This window comes from Scomber japonicus, chromosome 19 (genome assembly GCF_027409825.1).
Source record: "Scomber japonicus isolate fScoJap1 chromosome 19, fScoJap1.pri, whole genome shotgun sequence".
Classification (NCBI taxonomy): Eukaryota; Metazoa; Chordata; class Actinopteri; order Scombriformes; family Scombridae; genus Scomber; species Scomber japonicus.
The window spans coordinates 23,031,911-23,043,977 of NC_070596.1; positions in this window are offsets into that span (position 1 = coordinate 23,031,911).

Sequence of the window (12,067 nt, forward strand, 5' to 3'; positions counted from 1 at the left end):
GGTAAAGAGAGTAGACATTGATGAGATATCACAGTTTATACAGTACATATGAGATGGGCAACACTGTGGCAATAAGAAGTGACAAAGAAAAAAGCAGGACATATGCATGCAGACACAACGATACCATAGAAAAAAAGGAGATCTCCAGAGTTGGGAAGAGGAGGTTTTACAATGAGATGTAAAAAGGCTTGAAGATGGTGTTTAGAGAGAAAGCCAAGACCCCAGCTGTGCCCCTGCTCCCACTCAGCACACATGCACATATGCAGGTCCACCCACATACAAACAGAGTGGGCCAGTGTTGATATGTATTGAAAAGAAAAACGAGCCATATTCGAGCCAGTTATAATTCACAATACACTGACAGTGGATAAACAACATCAAACTCATATTTTGGTGCAGGCAACCATTTTCGCAAATTATTGAACATCTCAACTGAGTAAGCAAACATTTTGACTGTTCAATACAGTCTACAAACAAGTCAAGAAAATGGTATGCCAGGCAACATAATTAAAGTCAGTTATGTCCCTACAACTTAGTGATAACAAAGCTGCCTGTGGAGCTATGTTGCATTTCAATAGCCTTCAGGAAAATACTGAATCTTTTCATCATCCAGGCTGTGGTATAAACAGACATAAATAAAACACAACAGTGGCAGTCTGTATACTAAAGGTTCTATACATCTAAACTGTGTCAATCATATTGTTTTATGATTGATTTACATCCTGGCAGCTTATTTTCCCCTGAGTTTATCTATTCTGGGGATGACTATGAGCCTCTCAGATAAAAAAACAAAACAAAACAATGACTTAGCCTGTCAGGTTTGACATATAGGATGATTCACTGATCTTTGACATCCTATTAGCGTGAATATGCACAACACGTAGAGAGGCTGATGACAGAGCAGCGGTATTATGTTTTGGGATGAAAAGGCAAACTGTCACATCAAGAAAATAACAGGCTTGGGTTTTTTTTCAGTTTGTAGGCAGTATTCTGGCACCTTCTCCATGGCAACCTCAGATGCAATTGAAAAAACTCCAATATAATCAAGAAGGGAAATCTGCTTAATTCAGCTCAGTGTTTGTGCCATGTTTCATTTGCGCGTGTATCCCACGCAGGGGGACGGAGTGTTTGTCAGCATGTTTGCTATTGACCAACAAGTGAACATGAGCCTTTGTCCTTTTCCATTTGGCTCCCCTGCTATCACAGATTCCAAGGCTTACACTGTGGTATGCATATTTGTTATTACAAGTTTATGCCCTTGCTTTATCACAGTCAGGGCATTGTGATGCTCTGCAATGTCACATGGAGACAATATTGCATAATCACTTTTCATTTTTGACCTCAGAGAACATTCAACAACAACAACAACAGTTTGTCTTTGGATCAGTCCTCTTTTTTGTCAATTTTGAACTGCCTGTAATCATTTTGTTGGCATGTGAAGTATACAAACGTGATTTTTGTGATGTGGGAGGTGGTGGAGGCTGAACCACAGAATAGCCTGACATTTCAAATTCAAACTGAGTGAAAATAAGTGCCATGAAATGACAAATGATGGCGGGACACCACAGGATGCATACGAACAACTTTTATTTCATTATTATTATATACTTGGTTAAAATTAATTCAATCTAGGGACCATCAAGAAATTCATTAGCTCATGAAAAAATACATCCATCTCTTTTATGAATTAATTTATCATAGGTCACCCAGAGACAGCTTAGATAAAAGGCTGATTTAGCTATCCTTTATTTTTAGCTAAACTTTGTGATGACCCATCCAGGTTTGATGGCAATGTCATGCCAGATAAACACTCTATTTCTTACCCCAACAACTATCATCGCTGCACAGTGGGGTATTGATTAGTGAAGAAAGTACATTTAATTTCTCTCTCAGCAGGTCGGCTATGGCCAGCTGTCCCTCAGACCCCCTTTTCTCTACTTAATGGAATATTCCAGCAAGAGCGAGCGAGTGAGAGAGAGTAGATGTGTGCTTTCAACACCTCCACTCCATAGGGAATAATGATTTGATGAGCTCCTGTCATGAAAATCACATGGAAGTAATGCAATTGGGCACTTGGGAATTTTTTTTTCCATCACTCACTCTGTCATTTGCATATGAATAATCTTTTGTAGTCCAGTGCTTATCGTAGATTATCAGTGCTTGTACATGTTGGAAGTAATGTTTTTCCCCTGCAAAGTAGAAATGATGTCAAAAGCTCAACAAAACATGGCAATGGAGAAAAATAATGTCGTTCCTTTTTTCGCAAAGGTGAAGCATCTGTTCTTTCCGATACAATAACATATTTTTCTATGCAATATGTGAGTGACACTTGATAGGGCTATGAATGAAGTGTGTATTTATTAAGTCTTGTGTTGTACCACAGTAGACATATGTTCTAGACTATATAATGTGCTTTTGAAGATTCTCAAAGATGCTTTACATACTTTACAACATGGACAGATCGCTGCAGTCTACGATGTGTTTGGGGAGAGAGTTTTAGAGGAAGGGGGCAGCTTTAAAGAAGGCTCTGTTGCCCCAGGTCCGGTGCTTGGTCCTTAGTGGTGGAGACAGGAGGTTGGCATTAAAGGAATGAAGGTTGAGAGAGGATGTGTGGTGGTGGAATATTTCAGTAAAGTAGGAGGGGGCCTGATTACCGAGAGCTCTGTGATTGAGGAGGAGGACTTTGAATTGGACTGCTGAGGGACAGGGAGCAAGTGGAGGTTCTGGAGGACGGGGGAGATGTGGTCATGGGAGCTTGAGTGGGTGGGCAGGCGAGCAGCAGAGTTCTGGATGCACTGAAGTTTACTTTGGATGATGTGCCATAAAGAATGCTGTTGCAGTAGTCAATTCTGGATGTTATGAAAGCATTGATCAAAGTTTCTGTGGCAGAGTAGGAGCGGGTGATGGGTAGAGACGAGCAATGTTTTTTAGGATGGAAAAAGGCACTTTTGGTGATTTGTTTGACATGGTGTTCAAAGGAGAAGCTGCTGTCGAAAATGACTCCGAGGTTGAGGATGTGTGGGGAGTGAGACAGAGTGGAGTTATCAATGGTAAGGCAGAAGTTATGAATGGTTTTGGTAAGAGATTTAGGACCTATTCATGACAGGTGTCAAATGAAAGGAAAAAGTCAAGTAAATGAGAGGAGAAACTACATTCAGATGCTTCTATACAGGACATGATGGGTCAATGAATGGTTTGACGGGTATAAAGATGATGTCGATCATATGTTGTGGCCTTTAGAGTCACCGGACTTCAACCCAGATGAACACCTATGGGAGATTTTGGAGCAGTACATCCATCGCCATTCTCAAACCATCAAACAAGGAAATATCTTTTGAAGGAATGGCGTTAATCCTTCAAGTAGAGCTCAAGAGATTTGGAGAATTTATGTGAAGAAGCACTGAGGATGCGTTGGAGGCTCATAGCAGTGGCCCGGTTCCAGACCTCTGAAATGCTGCCCATGAGGACTGTTTTGCCTAGTCAGAGAAATAATTGAGACAATTAAGAGTTTATCAGGCAGGATTAAGAGTGGGGACATCATCTAATTTCTAACTAGTTAACAAGATACATTCATGGAAAATAGCAACAGAAAAGTTGCCACACAAATGGTGACAGACGTGGATGAGATCAACACAGCTGTCTTGTAAGTTGACTTTCAGAAATAACAGCTCCTTATACATATTCCCTTTGTCATTGTGAGAAATACTAATTGCTCTTGGCAGTCATTAATGCAGCGTCTGTCTTGACTTAAAATTATGTTGGGACAGATGTGTCACTTGTTACTTTGTTAGAGCAAAATAAAATCCTCCACAAGAAATCTTCTAAGGTGAAGACAATGTCAGGCTGAATAAATAAAGTGAACAAATGTCTGCTTCTCCTGTTTCTTGGTGGTCTCACTAACACACTTAAAGTTGTTTTTCCTTTACTTCCACACCCTTCTGTATCTATGATATATGAAATATCTACCATCTACTGTAAACAAAAGCACCTCAAATTGCTACTTTAATGCTCTGTCTGTTTATAACAATATAAAAAAACTTTTGATATAAACCACTCCACAATCTAGATTTGGTCTGTCTGGAAACAAACGTCTTCTAAGCAGTGCATTATGAGGACTTATGGGTTTGTTTTTGTCCTTTCTCTGAAAGCAGGGAACATTTGTTTCCCTAAATGTAACTGGTACTATATAATATTAGGAAATGACAAACCATAAATATTTAAACACAGCTGCATTCACCTTTATAATCGAGGTTTGTTTCTGAAGTGAAAATTGAGCTTTCAGCATTTGACAGCTAATACCTTTGAGGGTGTTTGGAAATTTCAAAATATATCTATATGTCTCATATCCCCATGAGTCCTTTATTTTTTTCCTGGTAACTGTTCCTTTGGGGGTTATTACAACTACATCCAACCTCATTATAAGCACAGATGACATCATGTGCAGTGCTTTCTGTTTCCCTGAAGACACACTGAGGAACTGTGTTGCCAGGAACACTGATAAACACGGGAGACTCTAAAGGCCAACCTATACACATCTGCGCATTGTATTTTGATGGAAAGAATCCATAGCTGGCAAGTTAAGCTGAGCTGTCGGTTCTCCATTAAACCTGCTGTGTGTGACATGGAACTAAAAATGAATAAATTGCGTACATTTTTCATAAATATTAGTGAAATCTGAGAGTTTCAATAACTGAAATTAGGGCTGCAACTAACAATTATGCTCTTGATTAGTTGTTTGATCTATAAAATGTCAGAAAATGGTGAGAAATGCTGTTCACTGGTTCCAAAAGCACAAGATGATGACCTCAAATGTCTTGTTTTGTCCTGACCAGCAGCCTATAACCCAAACACATTCAGTTTACTACAATAGAAAACTAAAAAAAAGCAGAAAATAGTCACATTTAAAAAGCTGGAATTTTTCATTTTCTTTCAATCAACTAATGCTGAGGTTTTCAAAGTGGGAGGCGGGCCACCCCAAGAGGCCTCCAAACAGTTTCAAGGGAGGCACAAAGTGTGTGTAATTTTGGGGAACTCTACTGTTTTTACCCCTTTCCCAGAGTCGAAAACAAATAAACGCCTTCAGACAGACCACTGTATTCAATTGCTGGGATTCAATTGGGATTCAATAACATAATCATGACCCCATAGGCATTGGGAATTGAGCCAAACTAAGCAAGTAAAGTAAGGGGGTGGTGGGGTGGGCCCTTTCCAGGCTTTGTCTGAGGGGAGGCCCACAGTCTCAGACTTTGAAAACCCCTGAAATAATAGATTAAATGACGAATTGTTCCAGCTGTAAATGAAAAAAGGGGTCTGATCTACAGAGTCTGATCTACAGTTAGAATCAGGACCATTTATTATATTAACCAACAATACATATTACATGTAACAGATAATAACACTATTTGGGGTGCGGGTTGCAGGTGAAAGCTCCATACACCCTAATCTCAACCCAATAAAAGGTCAAGATTTAAACTGATGGAAGTTATCACACAACCTGCTGAGTTTTTGCAGCCTGCAAGAAAATGTTTACCTAGTCGATGTGACTTTTAACCAGAATGCCCTCTCACATTCAGGACTGAGATTGGAGTGAAAGGTTGTCTATAAAATATGCATGTCCCACTGGGGGATAGCGGTGGTGTAAATGTGTGTCTGTGTGTGTGTGTGTGTGTGTCTGTGTGTGAGTGTGTGTGTGTATGTGTGATGGGTGTGGTGCCAAGGGATTACTTGAGAAGTGGAGAGGTGTGGAGGTGTAGTCTAAAATCCACTCTCATTCTGTGAGTAGATTTATGCTTTCACTGTATGGAATTGTAATGCAGCCATAATTCAAATGAAAATGCTAATCCACAATAGCATTTTGTTTTCACACAGTGCACGCACACACACACACACACACACACACACACACACACACACACACACACACACAAAACCCAACACTTCACTTCACATCTTCGTGTTTAAATGCACATTGTTTGCCAATATAAAAATGCAAAGTGAAAGTCAATTTCACATTTAATATTCTCACCTTCTATGACACATCTCTCTCATAATTTATACAGGAGTGAGGGACAATCCAAACAGAATCACAAAATGTACCTGCTCTCTTTTTTCTTCTCACACAGAAGTGATGGAGTCTAGATTGTAGTAATTTGTTTATTGAGAACATGTACAATGTTAAATATATAATTTACTATTTGATGTACTGTACCAGAGTTATCTTATAGCTAATTTTCATCTGCAATCTCCTCAGTAGGTCAATATTAAAACATATAACAGCACAATAACAAAAAGTACAAATCAAATACAAAGTTACACACTTGGGCAAAGTAAAATCAGTGGTTACAGAGCTGAAAAAGCTTTCATCAGACTTTTTAACTTGTTGTGTTAAATGAACTGATGCAACTGCAGCTCCTTATGTCATCAGGTAGGGCTTTTCACTGAGTTGTGGCTTTCCACTGAGAATGCTGACTGCCCAAATGTGTTGCAATGAAATGTTATGGTTTGGTTATCTATACTGTAAACACAGTGAAATTGTGGTACCTAACTGAAAAGATTAGACATGTTAACACTGATAAAGATCCAAATGGTCTCTGTAAACACATGGGCGACCTTTGTGTATTTACAACAAGGCAGTGACACAGTTAAGAGAAACCAGTGCTACAGTGTACTACAGCATCAGATGAACTAATGAACATCTAACTCTGTTAAAAGAGCAAAGGGGGGGTGTTAGTAATACACCAATGTGCATTAGCAGCTACTCTAATACGACACATTTTTTATTCATTACTATTATGTTAAATTGTTAGCTTTTAATACTAAATGGCTGGAAAAGAAAACCACAGTCCTGCACACAGTCTATCACTTGAACTCATTTTAATCATATTTTGCTTTGTGAAGTTATTACAGGGAGATTAAGTGAACAGAGGTTTCCTTTTTTATGCATATGCTTTTAAAAGGTAACGATTTAGCATTATATACATGAATAAAGAAAGTGTTAAGTCAAAAGTTTGCAATTCTACACACCTGTCAGTCAGACCTTATAGTGTGCAGGAACGTTTTTGAAATTTTGATATTGACTATGTCTAATAAGGTTTACATAAGAATGCTGTTGCATGAATATTTTGATATATATATATTTATATGTACAGAATTATTTTTTATTATCACATAATGATCTCTTTGGGTTTTCAGTGACATTATGTTTGGTTTTCTGAATTTAGACCATGGATATGGATTATACATTTTAAGAAGTGTTTTTGGCAGATTCAACACAAAATCAACATATTATCCCCTCATAAAGAGTTTGTTAGTAAACAATAGTTTATTTGCACATCCAGCAGACACAGACTGGCGTTAGCATTAATTTTGAGTCATGTCTCTGTCCACATGTTAAATATTCACTCTTGTTTTAGTTCTGTTTTTGGTCTCCGTCAACCTGTGAGAAAAATATTTATAGCAGCTAAATGCACTTCTGTGTTCACCAGCTGCTTACTAACTTTGTCTGCAGTGTGGTGCTGGGCAGGTGGTGTACAGAGTTTAATAAAACATTGTGGCTGCAAATAGAGCTGATTAAAGCAGTGAAAAAGCAAAACGGTAAAATTATGATCCGGAGCACCAAAACAATCAGTTGAAGGATCCTTAAAGTGCTCCTCAGAGCTGTGGGGAACTGCAGGTTTGAATGATAATTTTGTGCACGTTTGTTATGTCGAGCAACCATTTTCACAATACAGTAGTCATTTTAATATTGATTTATGCAGTTTTAATCTAAAACAGACTTTTTAATTGCATTTTGATATTGGAAGACAGTTCACAACCCCCTGCCCTCCTGTTAATCATTATCATATCGTTAAGAGATCTGCTTGCTCCTTTAACCCTGACAGCTGCATTGTCAGTGCCAATAACTCCTAGGAGGGTTTCCCAAGGCAAACTGGTTCAGGGTGAGGGGTGCTTAAGGTCACAATGAATTGGCTTCAACAAGAAACAATGACCTTGCCTTGAATAGGAAAATGTGAGGCTTTCTCCTGGAGTCAGATCTGGTATGGACTTTCCAGCTGCTCACCTGGTGGCTAAGTCAGACTCAGCCAAGAGAAACAGCATGGGGCTATGCCTCCGAGTGCACTTATAACCTGCAAGAACAGGTGAAGGATCAAGTCTGGTGCATTGTCAGTTTTGTGACAGGCACACACAGGGTGTCTTGATGGGTTGACACCTGGCTTGACTATTGAGATGTGACTTTTCCTCTCTGATTGAATAAGCTGGAGCGAGTGCAGGATGTTGAGTGATAAGTCTGGATCTGGAACCAATCTCTCAGATAAAGCTGGACTCTCTTTTCCTGCAGCTGGATGAAAGGAGCCTGGCAGGTGTAGAGATTGTCAGAATCCCCCAGCAGAGCTACACTGCTCTACATTGTTTCCACATTTATCCAACTGCATAAAAGCATGAAGCCAACTCAACATTTATACAGGGCAAAAAAGAAATGCAGGGTATTGCTGGACTGGTGGTAAATTGTTTAACATTGTCCATTGTGAAAATATGAAATTTGTAAAGATGTCCTGCAGCTCTACAGCAGTACAGCTGGCATGGAATATAAATCCAGCTACTGTAGTAGGTTCAAATGTTTGTTCCTGTGAGCTTCATCCCACTTCCATGTCAGACCATGTATATATATATTGAGTCTGGCTCCAGGGTGAAAAGCTTTCAAGAGTTTTATCTACTTTTGTGCTTTCCTACGTTTTTCAAAGAGAAACTAGGACCATACTGAGAAGAGCCAATCCATTAAGTTAAGCTTTCTCCTCAGAGGACATAGCTTATCACATAATTTATAATGCACCGTCTGGCTCAGGTGAAAATGGGAACAAACATTCAATCTAGTTATTTATCCACTTTTTTATGGCAGGAAAAAAGCCCCACAGAAGCTTTAGTAAAATGTTGCATTATTGATGTTTTTTTTTTTTAGTTATACCACTGGTCCTGTGGCAGTTAAACAAATCTAACCAAAACAAACAAACAAATAACAAATACAAAAAATAAAATAGGAAAAACTACTCCTCTGTGTTTTTCCAGCCACATATTATTTTCAATGAAATATGGACATATAAATTCTATACTATAGACAAGGAATCGCTGGATGGTGGTTTGGGATAATGTCACCTCTCTCTGCACTGCCAACCCTTTTTGTTGGTTGCTAGGAGACAACACTGTAGTGCCTAAAGGTTTTCAGAGATAGTGTAATGTTCCACAGCCCTACTTTTCTCATCTAGAGAGTGTGAGAAACATATTTGCAAAAATGGGGGGAAATGTTGTTGACGTAGCCAAAGGGAGCTTGCCAACAGATGGAGATATTAACCGCAGTTATAGGCTACTGAATCATGTTGAAAAAAATATGAAAATTTGGGCATGTTACAGCGGTGTAAACAGCAACTTTCTGTACTGTGATACTGCCATCGAAATCACTCTAGAGAACCACAGGCTCATATCTAGGAATTAAAAAATGCTTTCTTCTTACTTTCTGTCAGTGCTTAATTACAAATTACTTGTACATCTCCACCAGTGGGGGGCAGTAAAGATCTATATCAGGTTGACACCCCATCATTAGCAACTGTGCTCTTCCTCTCATCTCCCTATTATGTTTAAATTGTCTATCCCCTTCAAACTAAGATCCATCAACAATAGTGTGGAGGCACACCAGGCAGGCTGTTTGACAAGACCCACAGCTATCACAGATTTGAATGAAAGGTGAATTTCCCAGGAGACCCTTTTGTGTTCATGGGATCATCTAAAAAATTAATGTGTGCAAAACGCAGTTTATTCATACAGCTCTTAATGTGTAAAAACAGTTCATCCACAAAAAGTGTCTCTTCAGCTCAGGCTGCTTTTTCTGTCTTTCATAGAAAATAACACACTAATGTAGCATTTATAGACTAATTTAAATGTTGAGCTCAATCCAACCCACTTTCACACAAGTAGCTGTGAACCACAATTTATTTTTGCACTCACAGGTTTTTTCAAATATAGTTCTACCACAATAAACAAAAAATTGAAATGAAATTGAAACTTAATTGAACTGGGAGTGCAAGCCTCAATGTCCATCTATTGGAATTCAATTGATTCAAGTTACATTCTCAAGGAATGCTTTAAAAGTGTAGATTACAATCAAATGTTAATGTGATTCACTTTAATCTCTGTTGGAGCTAGTCCATCACATGCAGTCTCTGAGATGCATATGTAATGCTAAGCTACTGCTCTGAAACATTCTTCCACTGTATGCTAACTAGCCACCAATCACAGCTGTATGGAAATGAGAATAATTTAAAGCACCTTGTGCAGGAGAAAAACATTCTTCTTTGCACATTTTTCACCAGGACGCATAGGCCTATAATCACAGAAATTGCCACACTAATGTTGTCCTCCATCCTGCTCTGAGAGGGCTTGGTGGAAAAATGCACTGGGGACCATAAGAAGTTCAATTTAATATCAGCTCTGTAAACTGATGAACAGACCTGAAAGGAGGACACAGTGTGCAGTGCTGTAAGCAGTAAGGTTTCATATCAGCCAGTCTGAGACCGGAAGGAACAGAGCATGCACTGTTTAAGGTAAGAAAGACCAATTGTCCTGGCACTGGCTCGCTTTCCTGAGTAAATGTACTAACTATAGATGTCAGGCCGCGTCTCTGATATCTGTAGAGATCACAGAAGTTTGAAGGAGTCACAATTACACATCACAACGGTCACAAATTCCCAGATAAACCAGGCAATGTTGTCCTAATAGTTTACTGACAACAATGGAGATTTATAGAGGCATTAGCTATACCAGGCTAATGAAAAGCTAACCTCTTGCCTTGATTTTTGCCCACCAGCGATCAGCCTTAATATTAATTTAACTTTTCCTGGTTGCAACTAGCATCATTTCACTATACTCACTGGCACTTACAGTCGGTGTCAATATAAGAAATTATGAAAAAAAAGTCTGCCATTCTTAACTCTGAAAATGTTGCTAACACCCACTGCATTTGGAATCTCTTCTTTTCTTCGCTCCTGGATGTCATTTTGTTTGAAGAATAACTTTTTTCTTCTATCCGTCTATTCTATCTCAGTTGAGGAGAAGAGAAAAAAATAGACAAGCCTGCAGCTACAAAGACTTTTACAGAGACAAGTGCACATTTATAACTAACGTGTGTCTATTATAACTCCGAAAGTTCAGTTTTAAGTAACCATAGCTACCTCAAAATGATAGCCATGTGAAGCTGTATTTAGGCACAGCTGTAGATAATGAGATAATTCCTAATATTCTGCTAAAATACTGGTGTTTAGCAGATATAGCTACCATGGTCACCATCTTAGTTTAGCATGTTAGCATTCTGACATTTCCTAATTAAATAAAGCTGAGTTATTTGGTCATAAACCAACGTAGTCGACTTTATGATTACATTTATGATGATGGTGTCAGAAAAAAAGTCGGGGGATATCCAGAGTTTTACTATTCATCCTGAAGGGAAATGTCTTCACCATTTTTTATGGCAAATGATAGTAAAAAAAGTAAAGTGATCACCAAGGATTAGATTTATCATCTGGGAACCTTGAATGTCTGTGCAGAATATGTTGCCAGTTCATCTTTTGGATATTGAAATATTTTGATGGGGGATAAGGGAAAACTTGCTGACCTGCTGGTGGTGGCGAACATGGAAAAATTTAAGAGGTCACCCAAGTGACTAGGAACCATCTTGGAACCATAAATGATGTACTAAATTTCATGGTAATCGATCCAATACTTGTTGAGATATTTCAGTCTGGAGGGAACACAAAATAATAAATAAACTCTGATATAAATCCCTATAGTGTGAAGGCATTGCTTGTACTCCAGAACCTGCAGATAATCAGCACCCTTGTCCACAGCTCCATGCAGCATTTTTTCTTCATATCTACATAGGAAGGGTCTCTTTCGATGGAGCAAACCATGTTGCACCACCATGTTTTTACAGTAACCCAGAATGGACAAGTCAAACACTGGCTCTAGAGAGGGCTATTTTACATTTTTATGAGTTTGCAGCCACCATAGGTTCTCCTAAATG